General features: G+C 45.7%; 1 long non-coding RNA gene across 1 annotated transcript; it reads left to right on the top strand.

Moving 5' to 3' along the window:
* The first annotated feature begins 1,597 nt into the window (after positions 1-1,597).
* LOC144898001 (uncharacterized) lies at positions 1,598-5,250 on the top strand. The gene is made up of 4 exons (XR_013626939.1): positions 1,598-1,666; positions 2,127-2,882; positions 3,903-4,016; positions 4,099-5,250. It is a non-coding gene; the product is annotated as an uncharacterized LOC144898001 (long non-coding RNA).
* The last annotated feature ends 3,572 nt before the right edge of the window (positions 5,251-8,822 follow it).

Genomic DNA, 8,822 nt, shown 5'->3' with positions numbered 1-8,822 from the left:
GGTACTGAGGAGGCATGATCTGTGTTTTATTATGACCCATGTGGCGTGTCAACAGGTGGAAAAGAGTGGAAAAGAGCCAAAAGTGGGAGCGGATATGCTTCTTGGAAAAACATCCCACAAAACTACTGTGAGACTACTAAGCGTGGCAACTAGCCAAATAATAACCAGGGTATTGGCATCCGGGACTAACACGTCCATCTTTGCTGTAGGTGTGTGATCGCACGACATCACCTCAGTGGAATGAGGCGTTCTGCTTCCTGGTTCATGACCCTAGAGAAGAGAATGTTGTTGTCAAGGTAAGTTAACAATATTATTTTTAGTATTTCCACCATGTGATATCAACAAACTTGACTTGTATTACTACCTTTACACTTTGTTTCTCCAGCTCTCTCACAGCTGGACGTTGCCCATGGGTTCCTTAGTCGTCCCAATCAGAGAGCTGCTCTCGGAACCAGAACTGGTCCTGGATCAGTGGTTCCATCTGGATGGCGCCTCCCCAGAGAGTCAGATTCTTCTTCGAGCTGAACTCAAGGTAGGCGATCTCTCATTCTAGTCTTAACTCGCACCAGACTTCACATGCAATTGTTGCAGATGCTGATTCCGAGCAAATGTCCTCGTGGTGATCATGAGGCTAAATTCACTTCCAAAGACTCCGACCGCTCGACTGAGCAGCAGAAACGGGAGGCAGATGTGATGCAAAAGTGAGCGCTGCGTATATCCAAGCACACTAGTCTCAGGTCTTATTTGGTTTTCATGCTACATTGGGTTCTTAGGTCAAGTTTGGTGGACACTCCGGTAGAAACTCTTTTCTATGTCTTATCCTCACTAGGGTTGGGGTATGCTGGAGCCTGATTTGGGGCGAGAGGCGGGGTACACCCTGGACCGGTGGCCAGCCAATCCCAGGGCACATACAGTGCATCCGGAAAGTATTCACAGCGCTTCACTTTTTCCACATTTTGTCAAGTTACAGCCTCATTCCAAATTGTATTAATTTAATCTCTTACCTCAAAATACTCCACTCCACTAATGAACTGCACTAATGAATACAGATATTCTTGCTGCCACATGAATTACATGTGCAGCATTTTTGGTAGGTTGAGCGTTGTTGCGCTTCCACCTGAATTGGCATCAGCTGTTGGGGCTCGATTGCGAGGCGGTGCCAGGGTTATTGATGGGTCTTGGCGTCACCGGGGCGCTCATTGTTCCTTGCTGTTCACCTGTCGAGGCTGTGTTGGCGCGCTCCGGTGGCGGGCTCTGGTCTGTCGTGCCATCAGCAGCGTATGTGAAAGGTAGGCATAAAATTACTGGGCGTGTACCGGTGACGGTGCATCATGTGACCGCAGCCATGGTTGTTTTAATTTGCAGCGGGGTTGGTTGTTGAGGACCTGGCGTGCATTTTGGAGGGCTTGCAGGAAGTGCAGTGTCAGCCTCTTGAGGCTAGGATTGCACTGGCTGTGTGTTAAGCTACCTTTGCTCCGGTAAGCTGCCGATGCTTTAAACAAGCAGAAAGCTAACTTTAGCACCACATGTTGTCTGTCTCAAAGTTAAATGATCTGGTTAGATAATTAATTTTCTTTTTTGTGGTTAGCACAGAGAGGTTGTCACGTTCCGGCTTGGGAGCTTTACGGCACGACCCCAGGATGCAGAGATGAGGACCCAATAGCAGGTAAAAAGGCATTTATTGTTGATACTATGCAGCAGACCAACGCACTAGCATGTTCAACAGAGAAAACAACATCAATGACCCAACAAAGAAAGGAGCGCGCACCTGAACCAAATAGGCATCACAAATAATGAGAAACAGGTGCGGGAGATAATGGACATCAACTGAAAACACAGCAGAGCAACACAGGAAGGAAATACAAAACAAGGGCATGAACGAGGAACTGAGGAAAACTAAGAGCTGTCACAAGGGGGTGACAGACGTTAAACTATTTGTTGGCAAATTCAGGTTCAACATTCAGTGTGTGTGTGTAAAATGTTGCAGATTGAATAGTTTAACAGGCTAACACACATAATATTGTTTGAAGCAATGTCGGTGTGTTCTGTTGTACTTTGCTAGCTCTGACAGAGGTTTAAACTTCAAAAGTGGTGCCCTGTCTAATATTTTGTGTATGTGTTTTCAGGTTGCTGCAACGAACGTGACTCGGCACTGTAAGTTCTGTTCAGCTTTTTTTTTTACCACTAGAACATCTATTTAAACACTGTAGATTGCAGCACAACCACTTTTCAAAAATGAGCCCCCTCCCATGCCTCCATGATGATTGCATGTGCACATTTCAGACACTTGGTGCACTGAGTAGTCACCTGTCAAGATATCATACTTAATTGTGACTTTTTAGTGTCCTTTATGCACATCTGAGCAACCATTTTCAGTCTGTACTCCTCAGTCACATAAGATCACACTTAAAAAAGAACGAGACAGAGGTATAGTATATAAAATAATTATCTAACCAGATCATTTAACTTTTAAATAGACACAACACATGGTGCTAGAGTTAGCACAAATGTCTACTCTTCATTGAACGCCATAAAAGTAGAGTGCACCAAGGGAGTCTTGCATCAGACTTTTCTAGTGACATTGTCTTTGAGCATACTCACAATCAACATGCTTTCGGCTGGCTATATTTTCCTAATAACACGGTATCTATAGACATTAACTGTAGATACTGTACAAGGTGAGCTGATCCAAGAGCAGCCCCAGTCCTGTTTTTGTGAATGATTATATTTTGTTGTTGTTGACATGTGCTGGCAATTTGCTCCTCATGTGCTGGAATGTTGTTGACAAATGGTATGACGTTATTGTACATTTTTAGCGCGCGCGCTTTTATTTTGAATTTCTTTCAAACCCCGCCGACGGCAGCAGTGCGCTTTCGTCACTGGTGAGTAGCATGTCTTTATCTCTATCATGTAATATTCTCGTATTAAACCAACATTACCACAGACGTATTGTGAGCTAAGCCAATGGTAAATTTGCAAAAGTGCCTGTTTGAACTGTGCTAATGTTCTAGCTAACAAGTGTTTTGGCTAACCTTCTAGCTAACAAATGGTTTAGCTAACGTTTATAGTTAGTTAAACCTGGTTTAGTTAGTTAAATAAACAAAGGTGCAGTAGTACTATGGTGCCAGATATTGACCCCAGTCATTTAAGTAGGGACATTTTTTTTGGTCTTGTTTATGATAGTGTTACTCAACAGCTTGATGTGTTGCTTTCAGGGATTCAATGAGTTTAATTATCATCTCATCAGTTGATGTGTGTGAGTGCATATGTCATAACTTAGAAGAGAGTTAGGAGTCTTAGGAGAGAAAAAGTCACCCATTGTTGAACATCTATGCTGGCTGTACAGTCATAGCTAGTATATAGTTTGTGCTAAAATTGTGAATTTGACCTGAAATTGTATTTTACAGTTGGTGGGTGAATGTTGACCACAAAGCATTTACCTGTGCAAAAACAATAATTATAGGAAGTGTCCCTTGTTAACTTCTCTCAACCATTGTCTTCCTGTCCCATTTAGAATTGTCCAGATCACACTGCCAGAAAGTGTTCTTTGCCACGCGAGTCATTGAAATGTATTAGTTTGCCACATTTGCACAATGTACATGTTGTCAGTTTGTGCTCATCTGTCATTTTCAGTTCTGATATTACTGCACTTGCAAGCTCAAATTGTAGTAGGCCATGTGACGTGCATGATGACCACTAGTTGGCGGTACATACCAAGTAGAAACAGCAGTAGATTACAGTGACCCCTATTTTTGTATTTATATATCTATAAATATATAATATAATTATATATATTTTTGTATTAACCACAAGTGATGATCCCCCGTTGACAACCAGGGTTAGGGTCCGGGGTTGGAGTCAGGGGATAGGATGAACTGAAGTGTTTGTGCTGTCTTCTACAGGCTGGATGAAGGCCAGCCTTGCTAGCGCTCTCCACTCACACCAGGCCTGTGGGGCAAAAACAGTATCTGCAGCTTCAACTCTGGGTTCTTCTCCCCGTCTTAACCAATGGAAGGGTTAGGATGCACTGAAATGTTCATGCTGTCTTCTCCTGACAATAGTCACAAGTTAGCAAAGGTGGGGTGTTTGTGCTTCCAGGTTCTTCTGTTGATCCCGAAGGACAACACCAGTTTTTCCACCTTTGTGGGAACGATTGCGTTGGCAAGAAGATCCTTGGCATTCCTGAAGGTGTCCCCCGGAAAGCTGTCCACCTGCAGGTCTGGGAAGTCATTTGGTGGAAACTGGAATCTCCCAGGATGACGAATCTCTTCCGCACGGCAAGTTGCCAATCAACCATTTTCCTGGTGGTGTGCCGATGACGCTGGACCAGTTGCTTTTGGCTCCCGCCGATTGAGCCGGACATAGAACTGTCGAAGCTGATGTCCGCCAGTATATCTTCCCATTGGCCTTTTTCCGCAGGTGACTCCCTTGGTGGCGTAAGTAGTGGGGCGTCGTCAAGCAAATTCTGACTCCCAACAGCAAAGGGCCTATGTGGTCCGAGTTGGTAGGGGACCGGGGGGTAACCGATTCCCCTCGCGCCATCTGATCCAAGAGCAGGGACAGCTGGTCACCGTAATCGTCGGATTCCTCTCCCGGTGGCTGACCTTGGTCGAGGTTTTTCTCTTTCCTCGTGCGTTTGCGCTGGGTGCTGACCCAGGGGGTAGCGCTGGAGTCTCAGGGGTTTTGTCCTTCGGCGGTAAGGATGTTTTGCAGGTCTTGGGATGAGGATACCTCTGGTTCTGTTTGGATACCGGCATCCAGGCAGGCCCCGGCAACTGTTGGATCGAGCCGAGAACGAAGAGAAGTGGTTGGGATGGATGGCCTTCCGGCGTCCCAGAGGTGGAGGGTTCCCAGAGGTGGAGGGTTCCTCCAAATCTTGTTCCAATCCTTGGATGTCAGGGTTTGTCGGTGGCGGATCTTCGTTTTGTGCGGGTGGTTTTACAGGTTCATATTCCTGGATTCTATTTTTCAATTTCTCTAGGGTTCTCAACGGAAAGCGAATTCTGACTCCCAACGCCGAAGGGCCTCTGTGGCCTGGGTTGGTGGGGGAGTGGGGGGAACCGATTCCCCTCGCGCCATCAGATCCAAGAGCAGGGACAGCTGGTCACCGTAATCGTCGGATTCCTCTCCCGGTGGCTGACCTTGGTCGAGGTTTTTCTCTTTACTCGTGCGGTAGCGCTGGAGTCTCAGGGGTTTTGTCCTTCGGCGGTAAGGATGTTTTGCAGGTCTTGGGATAAGGATTTACAGGTTTTACAGGTTTTACAGGTTTCACAGGTTTTCACAGGTTTTCACAGGTTTTCACAGGTTTCACAGGTTTCACTTTCTTAGGGTTCTCAACGGAAAGCGAATTCTGACTCCCAACGCCGAAGGGCCTCTGTGGCCCGGGTTGGTGGGGGAGTGGGGGGAACCAATTCCCCTCGCGCCATCAGATCCAAGAGCAGGGACAGCTGGTCACCGTAATGGTCGGATTCCTCTCCCGGTGGCTGACCTTGGTCGAGGTTTTTCTCTTTACTCGTGCGGTAGCGCTGGAGTCTCAGGGGTTTTGTCCTTCGGCGGTAAGCATGTTTTGCAGGTCTTGGGATGAGGTTTTACAGGTTTTACAGGTTCATATTCCTGGATTCTATTTTTCAATTTCTTAGGGTTCTCAACAGAAAGCGAATTCTGACTCCCAACGCCGAAGGGCCTCTGTGGCCCGGGTTGGTGGGGGAGTGGGGGGAACCGATTCCCCTCGCGCCATCAGATCCAAGAGCAGGGACAGCTGGTCACCGTAATCGCCGGATTCCTCTCCCGGTGGCTGACCTTGGTCAAGGTTTTTCTCTTTCCTCGTGCGTTTGCGCTGGGTGCTGACCCAGGGGGTAGCGCTGGAGTCTCAGGGGTTTTGTCCTTTGGCGGTAAGGATGTTTTGCAGGTCTTGGGATGGAATGAGGGCACCCAAGTTTGTTTGGCTTGGGGGTCTCAACGGAAAGCTTGCAGCTGAATTTGTGTAGGCAGAAGTCGGTTCTATGTTTATACGACCTTTCGTTGGGGAGTTACTGGCGAAAAACGTCGCCCATTGAGATTGCATTGTTGGAAGCAGCAGTCCATTAAAGTGACCACGAGATGGTGGTATTTACCGAGTAGAATAGCATTACTTTAAAGTGACCCCTAGTTGGCAGTACATAGCAAGTAGAAATAGCAGCCTCCCCCCTCCCTCACCCCCTGCCTTCCTCATTTGGGCCCAGCCTTCCACACCCCAGTCCCCGAGCCCCCCAGCCTTCTACATTTAGGCCCAGCCTCCCCCGTCCCACACCCCAGCCCCCCACTCCCTCGCCCCAGCCCCCCCAGCCTTCTTACACTTGTGCCCAACCTGTGGAGGGCAGTAATACGCCTTGGAGCGTTGAAACAAAAGAGGAAGAAGACAGACTGGCAGAGAATGGTGGTATCAACGGACCAGCTAACCGAAGGAAACATGAGTAGTCTGCGCTGCGCCGTTGGGTAAGTAGTCAACATAGATCTCGTTTGAATGTTTGGGTTAGGGTTTTAGGGCTATGGTTGGAGGAGGGTTTTAGGGCCGAGTTAGGGCTGGCTAGGGCGAGTTGGGGCCAGGGCTGGCTAGGGCGAGTTGGGGCCAGGGCTCTTTAGGGCTGGCTAGGGCGAGTTAGGGCGAGTTGGGGCCAGGGCTGGCTAGGGCGAGTTGGGGCTAGGGCGAGTTGGGGCCAGGGCTGGCTAGGGCGAGTTGGGGCCAGGGCTCTTTAGGGCTGGCTAGGGCTCGTTAGGGCCAGATATAAATTTGACCATCCATTTAACAGAATACTGAAGGATGTTGACGCTCAAGAATTTGGTCCCAACAGCTTAGACAAGGTAAGATTACAGTACAGCTGTTGAATGACACCAACATGGTTTAGTTATTCATTCATTTTCTATGTCTCTTATCCTCACTAGGGTGGGGGTATGCTGGAGCCTGATTTGGGGCGAGAGGCGGGGTACACCCTGGACCGGTGGCCAGCCAATCCCAGGGCACATACAGCGCATCCGGAAAGTATTCACAGCGCTTCACTTTTTCCACATTTTGTCAAGTTACAGCCTCATTCCAAATTGTATTAATTTAATCTCTTACCTCAAAATACTCCATTATGACAATGTGAAAAAGGTTATTATATTTCCAAATCATGTCCAATCAACTGAATTTACTGCAGGTGGACTCCAATTGAGTGTATAGTAGACACCAAAAGTCCAGAAGGAGGCGACTGGCACACTAGTGTGGGAAGTCCATACCTGCATGAGGAAAGTGGAAGTCAAAAAATAATCATTCTAATAATACGATTCCCAATTAAGGGAATAAATCCCAGGTCTTTGGTTTAGTTATGAAATGTTGAATTAATTTCACAGGTACCTCAACCTGTGGCTGTGTTGCGTTTTTGTGCACCGTCATCTGGAAGTAAATACAGCTTTAGTACAAATGCAGTGAAGCTGTTCTGGTTTGAAATAATGTTTTGTAGAAGATGTGTTAAGATCATTTCATTCAAAGAAGGCCATCTTAAAAAAAATACTACACAATCATATTAGAAAAGTGGTGTAGGTGGTAGCTTAAATCATGTAAATATTACTTATAAATTGCTCCAAATAAAGTCAGGGAAAACTAGTTAAACAATCCTGAAAAGCGAGTACATTTATATGGATTTTGAAGTAGATTCAAAGGTAGTTTGGGGTCAAATTTACTAGCAAAGAGTACCTCTTTCATTCAAAAAAAGTAAATTTGACCAGAGTATTTCCCAAGGAAAAGTTGCTTGGGAATTGTGCGTGCAAATTGTTACCTAGCTTTTCTCAAGTAAATGGCACTCCAAATTTTTTTTCAGTGTACTGCCCAGTGGACCGCGACCTCCTCCAGCTGTTTTTGGGAGTTCTTTTGTCTCTGGACTGCTCCATGGTATGCCTTCTGCCCCCATCGCCTTGCTTTTCCTTTTTTGGACTGCACTAATGAATACAGATATTCTGGCTGCCACATGAATTACATGTGCAGCATTCTCCATCCATTTAACAGAATACTGAAGGATGTTGACGCTCAAGAATTTGGTCCCAACAGCTTAGACAAGGTAAGATTACAGTACAGCTGTTGAATGACACCAACATGGTTTAGGTTATTCTATGCTTTACAGTGTCAAAACCTTTTTTCAAGTCGAAGATTGGTTTGAAATTGGAAACGGACAAGGATCTACGTTCTTATATATTGAATGACAGCTGATGCCTTCCATACACAAGGAAAAACTGCCGCAGAAATTGAGAGAGTGAGATTTGTGGTTACAGGAGTTATTGATGTACAATTGAGTTCTTTCAACATAAAAGTATCAATGCCCAATCTGCATCTTTTGTTTTAGAATATTTAATCCTTAATCCATTTGTAGAAAGCTTGCTGGCCACAGTAAAGTAGCAACTCGTCACATTATGAATACATGTACCAGATGATAAATGATGAGTTTTGTTGCTCCATCAGGTTACATCTGGAGGTGTTTGATAAAGACATGGACATGAAGGATGACTTTATGGGAAGGTACTGCTTCCAGTACACATTAGTAGTGTTGTTATTATCGATACTGTCACATACTGCAACTGCTTGATAATACTGCTTACTACCTCCAGCGCAGCGATGCCAGTATTGAGAAGAGCACCGCCATCCTCCTTTATCTACACTTTATTGTCCGATTCACAAGAAAAATTATGTCACACACTTACAGTATATTAAAGACAGGTTGTAGAATTTGATATGGTTGGAATCATTTAGAACATTCATGTAGAACGCAAATGATATTAAATATATATGTATAAATATCAAATATTGCAGTGTA

The sequence above is a fragment of the Doryrhamphus excisus genome, unplaced genomic scaffold (genome assembly GCF_037039965.1).
Source record: "Doryrhamphus excisus strain RoL-2023G ecotype Guam unplaced genomic scaffold, RoL_Dexc_Guam_v1.1 HiC_scaffold_28, whole genome shotgun sequence".
Lineage (NCBI taxonomy): Eukaryota > Metazoa > Chordata > Actinopteri > Syngnathiformes > Syngnathidae > Doryrhamphus > Doryrhamphus excisus.
This window is presented reverse-complemented; position numbering and strand designations above follow the sequence as displayed.